The sequence below is a fragment of the Dioscorea cayenensis genome, chromosome 9 (assembly GCF_009730915.1).
Source record: "Dioscorea cayenensis subsp. rotundata cultivar TDr96_F1 chromosome 9, TDr96_F1_v2_PseudoChromosome.rev07_lg8_w22 25.fasta, whole genome shotgun sequence".
NCBI lineage: Eukaryota > Viridiplantae > Streptophyta > Magnoliopsida > Dioscoreales > Dioscoreaceae > Dioscorea > Dioscorea cayenensis.
This window is the reverse complement of record NC_052479.1, coordinates 13,471,010-13,491,977: the sequence shown is the minus strand read 5'-3', so window position 1 is coordinate 13,491,977 and position 20,968 is coordinate 13,471,010. Positions and strand designations below refer to the sequence as shown.

At 43.8% G+C, this 20,968-nt stretch overlaps 1 non-coding gene across 1 annotated transcript; it reads right to left on the bottom strand.

Moving 5' to 3' along the window:
* Positions 1–3,382: 3,382 nt before the first annotated feature.
* On the bottom strand, positions 3,383–3,489 carry LOC120269573. Its single transcript, XR_005539222.1, has one exon. It is a non-coding gene; the product is annotated as a small nucleolar RNA R71 (small nucleolar RNA).
* Positions 3,490–20,968: the final 17,479 nt, after the last annotated feature.

Sequence of the window (20,968 nt, the reverse complement as noted above, 5' to 3'; positions counted from 1 at the left end):
TTTTGTATTTCCGCTTCCTGTGTTTTTCTTCATGTCCATCCCCAGATTCACACTTGGTTCATTAAAACATATGAACTCAAGAGAGATGCTCACTCCCAACTATATAACTTAATAATAGTAGTAGTCTGTGATATATCCTTATTAAACCCACATCAAAGGTAGACAAAGACGAATGAATAATATATAAAGGAATTTCACTTTTATTATTACAGATAGAAGGAAAAGAAGTTCGACAATGTTTGGATAGTTGAAAAATTGGAAACTTCAAGTATATATGATTAGAAGAACTAAAACAAAGTAAGAATCAAGGAACGAAGTATAGATAGGGACGGATGTCCAAGCCGGGCATGCCAGAGAGACACTCATTCTTTATTAGAATCCGCACTAGAATGAAGAGCTGTAGTGACAACCATATCTGAGCAAAGGAAGTAAAGTCCATTAGCCTCACAGCCTCCACCAATCCGACTCCTTTTCATGTCCAGAAAAAGAGAATTCGTGGGAAAGACTGTAAAAAACAAAGTAAAGATTCTTAGTTAGGCAACTAAGAGATAAGAGACAGGTAGGAAAAGACTGAACAAAAATTGAAATACAGATGATAGGTATAGAGAAAGAGAGACTTTGACAGTTCCTACCCCCGGGCCCGGGTAAGAAGACCCATCTGAAAGTCTAACTTTCTCAAAGACAGAAGATTTTATAAAGGAAGAGAACACTGTGGACTTACCGGTCATGTGATCAGTAGCCCCTGAATCAATAATCCAAGATGTAGATGGGGACATAGAGTCCTGGAAAGCAGATATTGTAATACTTAGAGAATGGGTTCAGGCCCCTTAGAAGGAGTGGTACTCTCAATAAGATTTACCCTCTGCACAAGCTTGTGGAATTGATCTAAGGGAACTTGATAAGTGCTTGTGTGATATGAATCTGAGCATTCTTTCCTTATATTGAGCATTACTTTTCTCGGGTTTTTTTACACTAATATGTGTTTTTTTATGTTACTTTCGATGCGGGTAGGGATTGTGAGCAGGAGTATGAAGAAAAAGAAACCAATGTGGATCATAATGCACTGATTTTGGAGGAAATCTTGCTAAGGTTCAAATGCGAAGACATAGGTCGGGTGTGGGATGCTAGAGTGTGTGTCAACCTCCTCATATTTGAGTTAGCACAACCATTTGCAGGGTCACAAGGATAGTCACACTCAAGCATTCCGACTTATGCACATAGAACAAGTCTCCACCAACTTGTCCGTCATTAAAGAAGCAAAGCGATCCACGACGTGAACGTGTGCTCATTTGCGTCACTTCGATGAAAGTATGGATTCTCGAGCGTGTGCCCATTTGTCGCCAAAAAATCACAATTCGGAGAATCCACACGGGCATGTGAAATTACCCACGCCGTGTGGAAATTCCACGTGTGTGAAAAAAATCCACATGACCGTCGGATGCCGATTCCGACCCTATTTAAAGCCGATTCAGCCCAGATTTCAGCATTCTTTTCTCCATCTTTTTCCCCAACTTGAGAGAGGATTTGGCTAGGGGTTTTGGCGGTATTGGCTAGGGTTTTGGAGAGGTTCTACGACTCTGACATCGTCATTCCTTTGGAAGAAGGTTGGTAGGGGAACTTCCATCGAGGCATATCCTATACCGGACAAGGGAATCCTTGGACGACGAGTAGAGGACTTTCCACAAGATAATTGATATGACTATCGAGGGGGTTTCTCTATGGATTCATTGCTTTTACATTCTATTTCTTTGATTGTACTTAGCTCCATGGAGAGCTAAACCCCTAGTCGGTACTTGGGTATTTGTGAACCCTAGGATGTATTTGTTTCATTGAATCTCTTTATTATGCTTTCAATTAATCGATGTTTGTTGTGAGTTCCAACCTTGAATGCTTGATTGTATGAACATTTCCTCTAGAGTGACAATAGGGTTGAGAGTTCTCGTTGGTAACCTTGTGAGTGAGTGACACACCACGAGCGTTAGACAAAGCTATGTTGGAGAGGATTAAGAGGGTGGGTCGAGAGGTACAGGAGCATCCCCTTTCCCCTCCTACGTAATAGATTCTACCTCCGTTCCTCGAGTTCTTTGTGGCCATAATAGAGTGAATGGTCTAAGGGATAACCCTCCGCTGGGGCTTAGTTGGCGTGCAACTGGAGTGAAGCGTTAAGGTGATCTTAGTATCTAGGGCTTAATCGTGGTTGAGGGACCTTCCACCGGACCAAAGGGTTAGGTATATAATTAGGGAAGAGATTTATCACTTGGAATCCCTAGAGCTCATTGCAACTCTATTCGAGTACGAGGTTGAGAGGTTATCTAATCTCTCCTCCGGGACATGTATAGAGTTTGGCATAGTTGACCTTAGATTTTGGACTATGTATTTAAGGATTTCCACAACTCACAATTGCATTGATTAGGAAGCATAATAGAGGGTTCTTGCACTTGAAACAATTGTCCTAGGCGGAGCATTATCCGAGTACCCCATCTTTGTCGATTATCTTATCTCCTCCTTTACTCGTGCTCTCTTACTTGTTGTTTTTACTTTTGAGAATTGAATCATTGTCACACTTATCACTACTGATCTTTCACATAGCTAAGAAGCGGATTAAGTGTTTTTATTCCCTACTCCCTGTGGATTCGATACCAGCTCATCCCGGGGTTATTACTTCGACAAACCCGTGCACTTACGGGGTACACGCAAGGGGATCTTGTCAAGTTTTTGGCACCGCTGCCGGGAAGTAGCCGTTTAGAGATACTTTGCACTTTGTTTTCTTTGCTATTTCACCATATATTCTATTTCATATCTTCTTATTCTATCATCGTTCTGATTTTTTTTTCTTTCTTTTTAGGTGCAGCTCCAGGATATGACCCGAGGGATTCCCTCAATATTGATTGAAGGAGATCCTGAGCTTGAATGTACACTTAGAAGAAAAGGGAAAGAGCCTGTGTAAGAACAGTCTAATTTAGCTGATTTAGAAGTGGAAGAATCTGAAAACATTGTAGAACAGAATGAGCAACAGCGAACATTATCCGATTATGCCAGACCTTCAGTGTTGGCGACAGAGTCGAGTATTATGCGTCCCCCGATTACAGCTCAGAACTTCGAATTGAAGCCTGCATTCATCCACATGTTGCAGCAATCCGCACGATTTAATGGTTTGGCCGATGAAGATCCAAACAATCATATAGAGAGCTTTCTCGAGGTGTGTGATATGCTGAAGATAAACGGGGTGACAGATGATGCAATCAAGTTGCGAGCCTTGCCTTTTTCCCTAAAGGGGAGAGTGAAGCAGTGGCTACACTCATTACCTAGAGCATCAATTACCACGTGGGAGAAGATGGTAGAAGCTTTTCTGGCCCGTTATTTCCCTCCCAGAAAATCAGCAAAGCTTAGGAATGAGATCTCATCCTTTGTTCAGTTAGAATTGGAGTCTCTATTCGAGGCATGGGAAAGATTCAAGGAGCTCCTGAGAAAGTGCTCGCAACACGGATTCCCAGAGTGGATGATTGTTCAAACCTTTTATAATGGTTTGAATCTGAGTACAAGGTAACTCTTGGATGCGGCAGCAGGAGGTACCTTACGTAGCAAGACCCCCGATGAGGCCCGTCAGTTAATTGAAGAAATGGGGTTAAACAACTACCAATGGAATGCTAGGGAGAAGAAAAAAGTGGCCGGTCTCCATGAAATAGATGCGGTAACTTCATTGGCGGCTCAAGTGGAAAATTTGAGTAAGAAGTTAGATCTTCTAACTTCAAATAGAATGGCGGCCGTGACAAATTGCACCGGGTGTGGTGGAGGACATGCTCCCTCCGATTGCCCGATCTCTATCGGTGATGTTTCTTCGGTGGAGAACGTTGATTTTGTAGGTAATGGCATGAGACCTCAAGGAAACCCATATAGCAATACCTACAATTCGGGTTGGAAGAATCATCCCAATTTCTCATGGAGTAATCAGGGTCCACAAAAGGCCATGGGGCCACTGGGTTTCCAACAACAACAACAAGCCCCTCAGGTGGAAAACAGAGTCTCATGTTTGGAAACCCGAATGAATGACTTAGAGAAGCACTTGACTAGATATGTGCAATCTACAAATACAAGGTTTGAATAAGTCGAGGCTACACTTCGCAACCACACCGCCTCTTTCCATAACCTTGAAAATCTGGTGGGGCAAATTGCGAAGTCTCTCTCTGAAAGGCCACATGGAAGCTTGCCGAGCAATACAGAGACCAACCCTAGAGAGCATATGAAGGCGCGATCACTTTAAGAAGTGGTCGTGAGGTTGAAGGTAGGCTTCCGAGTGAGAAACCAAAAGAACACGCACCCAAGGTTATAGAGGTAGAAGAGGAAACAAGCAAAGAGAAAAAGGTGGAACCCCCACCTTTCAAGCCAAAAATCCCTTATCCCTCTAGACTGAAAAATGACCAAGGGAATAAATAGTACAAGAAGTTCCTGAGTTTGTTCAAGCAACTCCGCATCAATATTCCTTTTGTTGAGGCATTGGCCCAAATGCCTAAGTATGCAAAGTTCTTAAAAGACTTGTTGACTAACAAGAGGAAGTTGGAGAAAAATGCTTCAGTGATTTTAGATGCTTCATGCTCGGCGGTATTGCTAAAGAACATGCCGAACAAGAAGAAAGACCCGAGAAGCTTCATCATTCCATGTAATATTGGCAATCTAGGTGAGGAAATGGCATTGGCGGACTCAGGGGCCAGTATCAATGTTATGCCATACACCTTCTTTCAAAAGCTAGGCTTGGGCGAGCCTAGGCCTACTCGGATGACTTTGCAACTAGCGGACCGAACAGTGAGCCATCCGAGAGGCATCATTGAAGACGTGCTTTTCAAGGTGGGCAAGTACATTTTTCCGGTTGACTTTGTAGTGCAAGACGTCGATGAGGATGCGGAAGTACCTTTGATACTTGGGAGACCGTTCTTGCAGACTTCCAAGGCATTGATTGACATGGACGGCGGAGAGCTAACTTTGAGGGTTCGAGATGACAAGCTCATATACCGTCTTACTGAAGCCATGCGGCATTCTCTTGATTTCCATGATAATGTATACTTTCTAGACAATACTGATGAGATTGTTAATGAATACATGTAGGAAATGTTCAATCCGGACCCATACGAGGGTTTGTTCAACCTAGAGGAGGATTAAGAAGAAGTAATGTTGCTTGGTTCGATGGAAGAAGTACCATCTACCCCGGGGATCTTGAAGAAGGTGCTCCGAAAAATGAAGAGGGCTAGGAGACGCCCCCGGAAACGCTTTAAGGCTGTTGGAGATGTATGTGAACCAAAGAAGTTGGATGAACCATTGCTAGGTGGACCCAAGCCTGATAACACACCCTCTACTTTCAAGAGATTGTATTCATCATGCTTTCAAGTCATGGGTAAGAAGGCAACATTCATCTATGAGCCCCCTTGAGGTAAGACAAGGTACGTCAAGCTTAGTGACGTTAAACAAGCGCTTTTTGGGAGGCAACCCAAGTGTTTCCTGTTTTTCTTAGTCGAATAATGTAGTGTTTGCATGAATAAATTGTTGAGTGTTGGTGTCTTGATTTTTAGATGCTTGTTGATCGCTTCCCCGCAAGTGTACGGGATCGCCAAGTAATACCTCGTGCAAAGACACGAGGATCGTATTCCACGGGGCTAAGGATCTCCTATTACTCCTTCTCGAGCTATTATCTAGCCTAAGATCTTAAGTGATGGATTTACTCTACTAAATACAAATAAAACTAAACACAAGATTTGCTAGCAAATTAGAGAGAACAAGCAATAAGCAAGCAAGAGAATCAATGAAGTGCAAAGGCCTATGGATGTGGATCCCCTTGAGGGGTTATCATGCGAGCATGGATGATGATTTAAAAGATGCAAGGGTAAATTGGACCATGAGATTCCAAGATTAGAACAACCCCAATTTCTCGGCGATTGAACCCTAATCCCATACGAACATAGATAGGAATTTCTTCCAAATCTACATTCCTACGATTGCATTAAGTACAAGGAAATCTCGCTTAGGAATAAACCTACTCTTCTTCGGATTAAACCTACATGGAGGGCTACCAAACACCCAATTTCTCGCGTGATGATACAAGTATCCCCTTCTAATCCATTCATGACCCTAATACATGCGAGCAAGTCACATCTACATGCATCGTTCATAAAAAGAGCTATGGATTTCTCCTTGGTGTAACACTTAGCATGAAAAACAATGGATTAGATCTCAAACATACCCAAGCATAGAATTAACAAGTAATCATCCAAAAATACATGATAAAACCCCCCAAGGTTCACCAACACCCGGTGCCCTTGGGGGTCTAGTGTGTCATCATCTCATAACAAAGCATACAATCAAGCAAAACATGAAACAAAGACATAGTATGACACTCCCTAGATGAAATGGTGAAGGATGAGGTGAGAATATGCCAAATGACGATTCCCCCGCCAAAGGAATGCCGAATGACGCTTCCTCTAGCCGCGGTTCTCCTTCCTTCAAGTCGTGATCGATCTCCCCTTTGAATGATGTTGCCTTCTTGCCTTGAGAGCCTTGGACCTTGGGCTTGAATGATCTTCTAGCTTTCTTGCCCTTCTTCTCCTCCCCAAGGTCGCCCAAAATCTCCCAAAATGATCTCCCAAAAGTCGGCCAGCAAAAAGTCCTTTAACCAGCCCTAAAAGTGAGTATATATACCCCCCGAGGCATACGGGCCGTATAGGGGTCGTATGGGGGTCGTATAGCACTCAGAAACCCTAGATTCACGTTCCATACGGGGTGTATACGGCCTCCATACGGCCCCGTATACTGGGTAGTATGGAAATCTGGACAGAACACCAAATCAATCCACTGCTACAGTGCATAGGTAGTATGAAATTCCTGTTTTCTTCTCTTTTTGCCAAAATGATATCTTCTTGTTCTCCATGGCTTCCATATGCCCTGCAAAGCAAATAATAGACGATTAAGCACGAAACGGGCATCAAACCTCACAAAATATATGCAAAGTGCATATGATATATATATGAAAACACCTACATTTAGACACTTATCACTTGTGCTGTGATTTTCTTTGAGGTTTTGAGTATTCATCATCCGTTCTCATGTGGATTCGGTGAAGTTGGGTCGTTTGAGCTTTATTTCATGTTTTTCACTGGTAAAACTTGCATAATAGGGCAGGCTCTGAGTGCGCAAACATGTTCAGAAATTTTCTACAGAGCCTGCAGGTTTTTCTAAGGCATCCAGGGAAAACGCACAGGAGTGTGGTATTTCCGCATGCCCGTGGATTTGCACTGCGAGCTCATCCAGAGAAGGCGCAGGGGCGTGCAGCGGCCCCTGTGAACGACCATGCGACTATCGCACACTCGTGGGTAATTTCTGCACGGGATTATGATTTCCTACAAAGTTTGTCAAATCATCCCGAGAGCGTACAGGGGCGTGAATTCGCTCCTGTCGGCGACCTTATGAAAACCGCACAGGCATGGGTAATTTCCGCACGCCCGTGCGAATCTCTGCAGAGGAGCTCTCTCCATCCCGATAAGGCACATCGGCGTGCACTTGCCCCTGTGAATTGGACCTGTGAATGTCCATGCCCGTATGCCATTTCTGTACAGGCGTGCGAAACACTTTGGAGATTTTCTCGGATGTCCAGAGCAGTCACCGGGTCGTGCATCTGCCCCTGTTGGTCGGGCGCACGGGCGTGCGTAATTTCCGCACGCCCGTGGAGGTGCGTTCAGAGACTCTGCGAGTTTCTCCCTAGAGCGCATGCAGTGCATCCGCCCATGTGGAGCTCTCTTGATGAGGCGCACGGGCATGCGTAATTTTCGTACGCCCGTGCAATTGCGCAGAATTCCAAGAGGCGTGGGTCTTCCTATAAAAATCCTTGCATGCTCTCTTCCTTTATATCTTCAACCGCCTGAAAACCATTTCTGATCATATTACCGACTTCTCATCATTGTTTTGGAGGATTTTTCTTCGCATATCGTGCCTATTTTTAGAGTTTTTGCATTTATTTCATCGGTAACCTCTTTATCCTCTTTTCTTCGCCAACTCTTGTTTTTCACAGATTAAATATCTGTAAGTACGAATTTTAATTTTTACAATGCATGGTGCATGTTTAGAAAGTGTCTAGACGCGGTTTTAAGTTAAATTCTTGATAATTGTTGTGCACCTGTGCGGGTTTTTCACGCCCTGCAGATCCACATGGGCGTGGGTAATTTCCACAAGCCCGTGTGGAATTCTGCAGTATACTGCTTTTGAGCTTCTTTGATCATTTTCCTCTTTTTGTACTATAAGTATGGCACCTCGCGTAAAAAAGAACGAAGAAAAGCGTCTCAGAGTCACCCCACCTGAGCCAATACACATGGAATTCTCAAATCCCGAGCATCAAGCTCGATTAGAGAGACTTACAGCACTTGGTTTTGGTCAAACTTGTTTTGTGGATTTGCAAGCGCTGAGAGATATTCAGCGGTGTAACGAGCTAGCTGATGAGATCAATAATATGTTAGCAGTAGGAAGCTGGAGGAGGTTACTGATGATTTGTGAGCCGGCTTACCGCGCATTGACGCTCGAGGTTTTAGCGTCTTTTGAGTTGAGGTATGGGAGAATTGACACTATGGATTCTATACAGTTTCGAGCATTCGGACATCCATTTTCCATGAGTGTCACTGAGTTTTCGATTCGGATGGGCCTGTACGACGTCGCATATACCAGTACAGAGGAGTATGGACGTTTACTTGTGGATTTTCCAGTATCAGTAACTCCAGACTATGTGTATAGGGTCCTATGTGTACATGGGCAGATTGAACTGGGAATGTCGAAGGCCACCAGCCTATCCCTGTTGAGTTACAGGTGTTTGCACGCGGTCCTCAGTAGGTCTGTGTCAGGTCGAGGCGATAACATAGCTACTCTGACCAGGCAGGACTTATTCTTTTTATACTTTATGGCCCGCAATGTGCCGATTTACTTGGGATGTATAGTGGCAGATGTTCTGAGGTACCAAGGTCAGTCTGCGAGAGTGGGATTATTATTTACTGGCCCTTACATTACCAGATTCATCTTGGGGATGGGTTTAGTAGATGCTTTACATGGTGTTGAGAGGATAGTTGTGCCTACACCTGTTGAGGGGTCTATATTATTGCTTCAGCTACCCCAGAGACCGCTAGGAGCGGAGGGGATACAGTGGAGGATTCCAGCCAGGTTCCCAGATCCCGTGCTGCACAGGGGCCTCGAGCTTATGATCGTATTGAGAGGCTTGAGAGTGATGAGAGAGAGATTCGGACCGAGATAGCGGAGTTCTGCGTAATACAGTCAGCTCATTGTACAGATCTTCTGGCCCATTTTGACTACCTACGAGATCTATTGAGATCCAGATCGACCCTCAGCATCTCCTACACCCCCATCTCCTATATTAGCACCGGTGGATCCACCTTATGTTTCCCCACCACCAGCAGTAGCAGAGGAGCCGACAGAGCGTGACACCGACATTTGACTTTATTTTTCTGCATTTTCTTTAATTTGCATTTTATTTTAGACTTGTTCACTCATAAAGGATTCTCCTTCTTAGTTTATTTTCATTTTACAGCTCGAGTTGTATTCATTGTCTATCTTTTATATATACTCGAGTTATTTTGTTTTTATTGAGCTTCACTGAACCCCCTCGTGTATGCGTGCAGATGGTCTTGTCACATTGGGAATTGAGACATTGTTATGGGCACGGCGAAGGTGCTTAGGCACTTGGCCGTGCGAGCTTCACAACCTGTTGGAACATTACTCCCAAGGAATTATCTTAACCAAATGCGACACTAGGAGTCAGAGGAATATTGTTTCATTTGCTTCTCCCATATTTGCACTTCATTAATATATATTTTGAGTGAACTTGCTTATGTACATCGGGGACAATGTACAACTTAAGTGTGGAGGGGAGTTTCATAGTGCACACATCCTTTTTATTGTTCTTGATTGATATCCATATTCACATAGCCAATGACAGTTCACGTTAGTTGCAATGATTGTATTCTTGAGTTTTGGAGAATTTTTAACATTGAATATCTTCATGCTCTAGTTGTATTTGAATTCTTAGGAATTTTTGCCCGAATTACACTCAGTGCACTACTCACTCTTTAAACTCTATTAGAAACTCATGTTCGATGTTAAAGGGACTAGTTATAGTTGTTTCTTGTGTTAAATTCTGAAAAAAAAAAATGAAAAAAAATAAATGATGAAAAGAAGGAACAAAATAGTTTTCTTGTTTGTTTTGTATTTTGGGTGGAAAAAGCTAGCACCTATGTAGTATGAAGCTACTCTCATAAGTCGGATACTAATTATGCCCTAATGAGAGAAAGAGCTATCTCATAGGATGAGTGAAAGCTACCACTCCGGTAGAAAAAGCTACCACCTCGAAAGTGTGAAAACCACCTTAGCGGCCCCTTTGGAAAGGGCTACCTTAGAGGATGTGTGAAGTGATAAGTGCTTGTGCGATATGAATGCAAAGCATTCATTCCTTATGTTGAGCATTACTTTTCTCAGGTTTTTACACTAATATGTGTGTTTTTATGTTACTTTCGTGCAGGTAGGGTTGTGAGGCCAAGTATGAAGGAAAGAAACCAATGTGGATTACAATGCACCGATTTTGGAGGAAATCTAGCTAAGGTTCAAACGCGAAGACATAGGTCGATGTGAGATGCTAGAGTGTGTGCCAACCTCCTCATATTCAAGTTTGGCACATCCATTTAGAGGGACACAATGGCAGTCACACTCGAGTATTCTGACTTATGCACATAGAATAACAGCTCCACCAACGTGCCTATCATTGAAGAAGCAAGTGATCCACGACGTGAACATGTGCCCGTTTGCGTTACTCCGATGAAAGTATGGATTCGGGAAGCTATTCAAGCCGGATACTGTAGAAGAGCATTACAACAACACAGCAGCAAGTACTGTAGCAGCACTGTTCACAGTCGGTCGAGAAAACAGGAGTTCAGAGGATCCACATGGGCGTGTGGAAATTATCCACGCCAGTGTAGAAATCCCGCACGAGCGCGTGAAGCATCCACGCCCGTGTAGTCGCCTCGATTCGACTCTATTTAAAAGTCGAATCAGCCCGATTTTAGTATTATTTTTCTCCATCTTTTCCGCAACTTGAGAGAGGGCTTCGACTAGGGATTTTTGAGGGGTATTGGCTAGGGTTTTTTTGGAGAGGTTCTACGGCTCGACATCGCGCGTCGTTTGGAAGAAGGTTATTGGGAAAAGCTTTTCAGTCGGCACCGATCTAGCGAGGTGTATCCTAGGCCGGACAAAGAATCCCTTGCGACGAGTAGAGGACTCTCCCCAAGGCCATCGACACGAGCATCGAGGGGGTTTCTTTATGGATTTATTGCTTTTACATTCTATTTCTTTGATTGTACTTAGCTCCATGGAGAGCTAAACCCCTAGTGGGTACTCGGGTATTTGTGAACCCATGGATGTATTCGTTTCTTTGAATCTCTTTATTATGCTTTCAATAAATTGATGTTTATTATGAGTTCCAACCTTGAATACTTGATTGTATGAACATTTTCCCCAGAGTGACACTAGGGTTAAGAGTTCTTGTTGGTAATCTTGTGAGTGAGTGACACACCACGAGCGTTAGACAAAGATAGGTTGGAGAGGGTTGAGAGGGTGAGTCGAGAGTTACAGGAGCGTCCCCTTTCCCCTCCGGCGTGATAGATTCTACCTCCGTTCCTCGAGTTCTTTGCGGCCATAATAGAGTGAATGGTCTAAGGGACGACCCTCCGCTGGGACTTAGTTGCGCGTGCAACGGAGTGAAGCGTTGAGGTGATCTTAGTATCTAGGGGCTTAATCGTGGTTAGGGACCTTCCACCTGGACCAAAGGGTTAGGTCTATAATTAGGAAGAGATTTATCACTTGGAATCTTTAGAGCTCATTGCAACTCTATACGAGTGCGAGGTGTTGAGATTGTTCGATTTCTCCTCCGGGACATGTATAGAGTTAGGCATAGTTGACCTTAGATTTGGGAATATGTAATTAAGGATTTCCATGACTCATCATTAAATTGATTAGGAAGCATAATAGAGGGTTCTTGCACTTGAAACAATTATCCTAGGCGGAGCATTATCTGGGTACCCCATCTTTATCGATTGCCTTATCCCCTTCTTTACTTTTGCTCTCTTGTTTGTTGCATTTATTGTTGAGAATTGAATCATTGTCACACTCATCATCATTGATCTTTCACATAGCTAAGAATCAAATTAAATATTTTTATTCCTACTCCCTGTGGATTCGATACCCGCTCACCCGAGATTATTACTTCGACAAACCCGTGCACTTGCAGGATATACGCAAGGGGACCTTGTCAAGTTTTTGGCGCCGTTGCCGGGGAATAGGAGTTTAGAGATACTTTACACTTTGTTTTCTTAGCTATTTCACCATACATTCTATTTCATATCTTCTTATTCTATCATCGTTCTGATTTCATTTTCTTTCTTTTTTGTTGCCGCTACAGGTTATGACCTGAGGGAATCCCTCAATATTGATTGAAGGAGATCTCGAGCTTGAACGTACACTTAGAAGAAAAGGGAAAGAGCCTGTGCAAGAATAGTCTAATCCAGTTGATTTGGAAGCAGAAGAATCTGAAAACATGGCAGAAGAGAATGACCAATAGCGAACATTATCCGATTATGCCAGACCTTCAATATTGGGGACACAATCGAGTATTGTGCGTCCCCCGATTACAGCTCAGAACTTTGAGTTGAAGCCGGCATTCATCCACATATTGCAGCAGTCTGCACAATTCAATGGTTTGGAAGATGAGGATCCAAACAGTCACCTAGAGAGCTTTCTCGAGTTGTGTGATATACTGAAGATAAATGGGGTTACGGATGATGCCATCAAATTGAGAGCCTTCCCATTTTCCCTAAAGAGGATAGCGAAGCAGTGGCTATACTCGTTACCTAGAGCGTCAATTACCATGTGGGAGGAGATGGTGGAAGCTTTCCTAACCCGTTTTTCCCTCCCGAAAAATCAGCAAAGCCTAGGAACGAGATCTCATCCTTTGTTCAATTGGAATTGGAGTCTCTATTCAAGACATGGGAAAGGTTCAAGGAGCTCCTGAGGAAGTGCCCGTAACACGGATTCCCGGAGTGGATGATTGTTCAAACCTTTTACAATAGTTTGAACCCGAGTACAAGACAACTCTTGGATGCGACAGCAGGAGGTACCTTAGGTAGCAAGATCCCCGATGAGGCCCGTCAGTTGATTGAAGAAATGAGGTTAAACAGCTACCAATGGAATGCTAGGGAGAAGAAAAAGTTGGCCGGTCTCCATGAGATAGATGCGGTAACTTCATTGGCGGCCCAAGTGGAAAATTTGAGTAAGAAGTTAGATCTTCTAACTTCAAATAGAGTGCCTGCCATGACTAATTTCACCGGGTGTGGTGTAGGACATGCTCCCTCCGATTGCCTGTTCTCTATTGGTGATGTTTCTTCGGTGGAGAATGTTGATTTTGTAGGTAATGGCATGAGACCTCAAGGAAACCCATATAGTAATACCTACAATCCGGGTTGGAAGAATCATCCCAATTTCTCATGGAGTAATCAAGGTCCACAAAAGGCCATGGGGCCACTGGGTTTCCAACAACAACAACAAGCCCCTCAGGCGGAAAACAGAGTTTCAGGTTTGGAAACCCGAATGACTGACCTAGAGAAGCACTTGGCTAGATTTGTGCAATCTACAAATACTAGGTTTGAATCAGTCGAGGCTACACTTCGCAACCACACTGCCTCTTTGCATAACCTTGAAAATCAAGTGGGTCAAATTGCGAAGTCTCTCTCTGAAAGACCACATGGAAGCTTACCACGTAATACAGAGACCAACCCTAGAGAGCATGTGAAGGCGATCACTTTGAGAAGTGGTCGTGAGGTTGAAGGTAGGCTTCCGAGTGAGAAGCCAAAAGAACAGGCACCCGAGGTTATAGAGGTGGAAGAGGGGACGAGCAAAGAGAAAGAGATGGTACCCGCACCTTTCAAGCCAAGAATCCCTTATCCCTCTAGATTGAAAAATGACCAATGGATGAACAGTACAAGAAGTTCCTGAGTTTGTTCAAGCAACTCCACATCAATATTCCTTTTGTTGAGGCATTGGCCCAAATGCCTAAGTATGCGAACTTCTTGAAAGACTTGTTGACTAACAAGAGGAAGTTGGAGAAAAGTGCTTCAGTGATTTTTGATGCTTCATGCTCGGCGGTATTGCAAAAGAACATATCAAACAAGAAGAAAGACCCGAGAAGCGTCATCATTCCATGTAATATTGGCAATCTAGGTGAGGAAATTGCATTGGCGGACTCAGGGGCCAGTATCAATGTTATACCATACACCTTCTTTCAAAAGCTAGGCTTGGGCGAGCCTAGGCCTACTCGGATGACTTTGCAACTAGCGGACCAAACAGTGCGCCATCCGAGAGGCATCATTGAAGACGTGCTTGTCAAGGTGGACAAGTACATTTTTTCGGTTGACTTTGTAGTGCTAGACGTCGATGAGGATGCGGATGTACCTTTGATACTTGGGAGACCGTTCTTGCGGACTTCCAAGGCATTGATTGACATGGACGGCGGAGAGCTAACTTTGAGGGTTGGAGATGACAAGCTCATATACCGCCTTGCTGAAGTCATGCGGCATTCTCATGATTTCGATGATACTTTATACTTTCTAGATACTGCTGATGAGATTGTTGATGAATACATGTAGGAAATGTTCAATGCGGACCCATACGAGGGTTTGTTCGACCAAGAGGAGGGACATGAAGATGTAATGATGCTTGGATCGACTGAAGAAGTACCATCTACCCCGGGGATCTTGAAGAAGGTGCTCTGGAAAATGAAGAGGGCTAGGAGACGCCACCGGAAACACTCCAAGGCTGTTGGGAACGTACGTGAACCGAAGAAGTTGGACGTATCATTGTTAAGTGGTCCGAAGCCCGATAATACACCCTCTACTATCAAGAGACTTTGCACATCATGCTTTCAAGTCATGGGTAAGAGGGCAACTTTCATTCATGAACCACCGTGAGGTAAGACAAGGTACGTCAAGCTTAGTGACGTTAAACAAGCGCTTCTTGGGAGGCAACCCAAGTGTTTACTGTTTTCTTAACTTTAGTTTAGTTTGTTTGCATGAATAATTTGTTAAGTGTTGGTGTCTTAATTTCTTAGATGCTTGTGCTGAGATTTCCTTGTGAACTTTGAATTTTAATCGTGTGTTTTCATGTGGAATTGGCGAAGTTTTGTCGTTTGAGCTCTATTTCATGTTTTTCACTGGTAAAAAATTGCATAATAGAGCAGGCTCTGAGTGTGTAAACATGTTCAGAAATTTTCGCACTGCGAAGTCATCCAGAGAAAACACACGGGCGTGTGGAATTTCCGCACACCCGTGGATCTGCACTGCGAGCTAATCCAGAGAAGGTACAGGGGCGTGCGGCTGTCCCTGTGAACAACCATGCGATTGTCACACGCCTGTGGGTAATTTCTGCACGGACGTGCTAATTCCTACAGGGTTTGGTGAATTTTCCCGAGAGCACCGCAGTGGACTCGCCCCTCGTGGGCGACCTGTGAACTCATGCATGGGCGTGGGTAATTTTTCACACGCCCTGCGAGAACTCTGTAGAGGAGTTCTCTCCATCCCGAGAAAAACACAAGGGCGTCGGGCGCCCTCGTGAGTTGGGCATGTGAATGTCCACACACGTGTGGAAATTCCGCACGCAGCGTGTATAACACTTGGTATTTTTTTCTCGGATATCCGGAGAAACCATAGGGGCGTGCCACTTCCCATGGAGTCGGATGCACGGGCGTGGGTATTTTTCCACACGCCCGTGCGATAGCGATCGAGTCGAAGGAGTGTTTTCCCGAGAGCGCACAGGGGCGTGTGTGCGCCCTTGTGGCTCTTTTGTAATGAAGCGCACGGGCGTGGGTAATTTCCGCACGCCCGTGTGGATGCACAGAATTCCAAGAGACGCGATCTTTTCCTTAAAAACCTTGTGATCCGTCTCATTCATCATCTCCAGTCGCCTAAAAACTACTTCTGATCATCTTTTCGGCCGCGCATCATCGTTTTGGAGGATTTTGCTTCACATATCGTACCGATTTTCAAAGTTTTCACATTTATTTCTTCGGTAACCTTTTTATCCTTTTTTCTTCACCAACTCTTGTTTTTCACAGATTAAATATCTTTAATTATGAATTTTCATTTTTACAATGCATGTTGTAAGTTTAGAAAGCATCTGGACGCGGTTCTAAGTTGAATTTTTTAGAGTTGTTGTGCACCCGTGCGGGACTTTCACACCCTGTGGGTAATTTCCATAAGCCCATGTGGAATTCTGCAGTATACTGCTTTTGATCTTCTTTGATCATTTTCTTCTTTTGTAAGACAGATATGGCACCTCGCGTGAAGAAGAACGAAGTAAAGCATCTCAGAGTCACCCCACCCGAGCCACTACACTTGGATTTCTCAAATCCCGAGCATCAGACTCGATTTGAGAGACTTTTAGCACTCAGTTTTGGTCAGAGTTGTTTCGCAGATTTGTAAGTGCTGAGAGATATTCAGTGGGGTAACGAGCTGGCTAATGAAATTGATGAGATGCTAGCAGTAGGAAGCTGGAGGAGGCTACTGACGATCAGTGAGCCAGCTTACCGCGTATTGACGCTCGAGGTTTTAGCGTCTTTTGAGTTTTGGTTGATGCATGGGAGATTTGACACTACGGATGATATACAGTTTTGGGCATTTAGACATCCATTTTCCATGAGTGTCACTGAGTTTTCGATTCAGACGGGCCTGTACGATATCGCTTATACAGGTACATCGGAGCATGGACAATTACCAGCGGATTTTCCAGTATCAGTGATTCCACATCATGCGTATAGGATTCTGTGTGGACATGGGGAGTATCAACAGGGATTGTCGAAGGCCACTAGCCTATCCCGGTGGAGCTACAGGTATTTACATGCAGTTATCAGCAGGTCTATGTCAGGTTGAGCCGATAACACATCTGCTCTGACCAAGCAGGATCTTCTCTTTTTATACTCCATGGTCCGCAATGTGCCGATTCACTTGGGATGCATATTAGCAGATATTCTGAGGTATCAGGGTCAGTCTATGAGAGTGGGTTTATTATTTCCTGGCCCCTACATTACCAGGCTCATTTTGGGAATGGGTTTGGGGGATGCTTTACGTGGTGCTGAGAGGATAGTTCCACCTACCCCTCTTGTATTTGATACGATCAGGATGATGGGGTTGGTACGGAGATGTGGGCCATGGGTCTATATTCTTGCTACAGCTACCCCAGAGACCGCCAGGAGCGAAGGAGTTACTGCGGAGGGTTCCCCACAGATTTCCAGACCTCCCGCAGCACAGGGTCCTCGAGCTTATGACCGTATTGAGAGGCTTGAGAGCATTGAGAGGGAGATTCAGACCGAGATGGCGGAGCTCTGCGCTATACAGTTAGCTCAGTATACAGATCTTATGGCTCGGTTCGACTTTCTATGAGATCTATTGAGATCCAGACCCTCAGTTCCTCCGGCACCCTCATCCCCTACCCCGGCACCGGTGGACCCACCATGTGCATCTTCTTCAGCAGCAGCAGCAGCACCTGAGCCCGAGGGCGACACCAACATTTGATTTTTAGTTATTTTTCTTTTATGCATTTTATTTTAGACTTTTTTCACTCAGAAAGGATTCTCCTTCTGAGTTTATTTTCATTTTGCATCTCGAGTTGTATTTATTATCTATCTTTTATATATACTCGAGATATTTTGTTTTTATTGAGCTTCACTGAACCCCCTCGGGTATGCGTGCAGATGGTCTTGTCTTCTTGGGAATTGAGACTTAGTCATGGGCACGGCCAAGGTGCTGAGGCACTTGGCCGAGTGAGCTTCACAACCCGTCGGAACACTACTCCCATGGAATTAGCTTCATTAAACACAACACTAGGAGTCAGGGGAGTATTGTTTTGATTGCTTCTCCCACATTTGCATTTGAATGATATATATTTTGAGTGAGCTTGCATGTGTACATCGGGGACAATGTACAACTTAAGTGTGGGGAGGAGTTTTATAGTGCGCACATCTTTTCTATTGTTCTTGATTGATATATGCTCACATAACCAATGGCGGTTCACCTTAGTTGCAAGGATTGTATTCTTGAGTTTAAGAGAATTTCTAACATTGAATGTTTTCATGCTCTAGTTCTTGCTTGAATTTCTTGGAATTTTTGGCCGATTTACACTTAGTGCACTACTAACTTTTTAAACACTTTTGGAAACTCAAGTTTGATGTTAAAGGGACTAGTTATAATTGTTTCTTGTGTTAAATTCTGAAAAAAAAAGGTTTTATTATTTATGTGTGCTTGTTGGATGGAAAGAGCTACCACCTATGAAGTATGAAGCTACTCTCATAAGTCGGATACTAGCTATGCCCTAATGAGAGAAAGAGCTATCTCATAGGATGAGTGAAAGCTACCACTCCGGTAGAAAGAGCTACCACCTCCAAAGTTTGAAAGCCACCTTAGCGGCAGCTTTGGAAAGGGCTACCTTAGAGGATGGGTGAAGCTACTACCATCTTTGAAATTGTTGTCACTTTTGTAGATAAATAAGTCCCTTGTACTTAGAACTTTGAGGAGTATACCTTGGGTTGACTTGAGTGAGTTCGCACACGTACACGACTTCGGGTTTTGTTTCATTTTTTATTCAAGTTTTTAGCTAGAGCATTGATTTTTTCGTATTTAGTGTTGAAATTTCCATCACTTGTAGAATGCTCTCTTTGTATATTTTGGTGAACCTAAGGCCAAGCACTTTCAATATTTTCTTCATTTATGCACATAATGTTTTAATTTTTGCTTGAGGACAAGCAAAAGCTTAAGTGTGGGGGAGTTTGATAAGTGCTTGTGCGATATGAATGCGAAGCGTTCATTTTTTTTGTTGAGCATTACTTTTCTCAGGTTTTTACACTAATATGTGTGTTTTTTATGTTACTTTCGTGCAGGTAGGGTTGTGAGGCCAAGTATGAAGGAAAGAAGCCAATGTGGATTACAATGCACCGATTTTGGAGGAAATCTTGCTAAGGTTCAAACGCGAAGGCATAGGTCGATGTGAGATGCTAGAGTGTGTGCCAACCTCCTTGTATTCGAGTTTGGCACATCCATTTTGAGGGGCACAAAGGCAGACACACTCGAGCATTCATACTTATGCACATAGAACAAGAGCTCCACCAACGTGCCTATCATTGAAGAAGCAAGTGATCCACGACGTGAATGTGTGCCCGTTTGCGTTACTCCGATGAAAGTATGGATTCAGGAAGCTATTCAGGCCGGATACTGTAGAAGAGCACTGCAGCAACACGGTAGCAAGTATTGTAGCAGCACTATTTATAGCCGGCCGAGAAAACAGTAGTTCAGAGGATCCACATGGGCGTGTGGAAATTATCCACGCCCGTGTGGAAATTCCGCACGAGCGCGTGAAGCATCCACGCCCATGTAGTCGCCCGATTCCTGCCCTATTTAAAGCTGAATCAGCCCCGATTTTAGTATTCTTTTCTCCATCTTTTCCGCAACTTGAGAGAGAGCTTCGGCTAGGGTTTTGAGGGGTATTGGCTAGGTTTTTGGAGAGGTTCTACAGCTCCGACATCACGCGTCGTTTGGAAGAAGGTTATTGGGAGAGCTTTCATCGGCACCGATCCGGCGAGGTGTATCATAGGCCGGACAAAGAATCCCTTGCGACGAGTAGAGGACTCTCCACAAGGCCATCAACATGAGCATCGAGGGGGTTTCTTTATGGATTCATTGCTTTTACATTCTATCTCTTTGATTGTACTTAGCTCCATGGAGAGCTAAACCCCTAGTGGGTACTCGGGTATTTGTGAACCCTAGGATGTATTCGTTTCATGAATCTCTTTATTATGCTTTCAATAAATTGATGTTTATTGTGAGTTCTAACCTTGAATGCTTGATTGTATGAACATTTCCCATAGAGTGACACTAGGGTTGAGAGTTCTTATTGGTAACCTTCTGAGTGAGTGATACACCACGAGCGTTAGACAAAGCCAGATTGGAGAGGGTTGAGAGGGTGAGTCGAGAGATACAGGAGCGTCCCCTTTCCCCTCTGCCGTGATAGATTCTACCTCCGTTCCTCGAGTTCTTTGCGGTCATAATAGAGTGAATGGTCTAAGGGACGACCCTCCGTTGGGACTTAGTTGCGCGTACAACGGAGTGAAGCGTTGAGGTGATCTTAGTATCTAGGGCTCAATTGTGGTTAGGGACCTTCCACCTGGACCAAAGGGTTAAGTTTATAATTAGGAAGAGATTTATCACTTGGAATCCCTAGAGCTCATTGCAACTCTATACGAGTGCGAGGTGTTGAGATTGTTCGATTTCTCCTCCGGGACATGTATAGAGTTAGGCATAGTTGACCTTAGATTTGGAACTATGTAATTAAGGATTTCCACGACTCACCATTGCATTGATTAGGAAGCATAATAGAGGGTTATTGCACTTGAAACAATTATCCTAGGCGGAGCATTATCCGGGTACCCCATCTTTATCGATTGCCTTATCCCCTTCTTTACTTTTGCTCTCTTATTTGTTGCTTTTATTGTTGAGAATTGAATCATTGTCACACTCATCATCATTGATCTTTCACATAGCTAAGAATCAAATTAAGTATTTTTATTCCCTACTCGGTGTGGATTCGATACCCGCTCACCCGGGATTATTATTTTGACAAACCCGTGCACTTGCGGGATATACGCAAGGGGACCTTGTCATGAAGCTACTACCATCTTTGAAATTGTTGTCACTTTTGTAGATAAATAAGTCCCTTATACTTATAACTTTGAGGAGTATACCTTGGGTTGTTTTGAGTGAGTTCACACACGTACACGATTTCGGGTTTGTTGTCCCTTTTTATTCAAGTTTTTAGCTAGAGTTTTGTTTTTTTGTATTTAATGTTG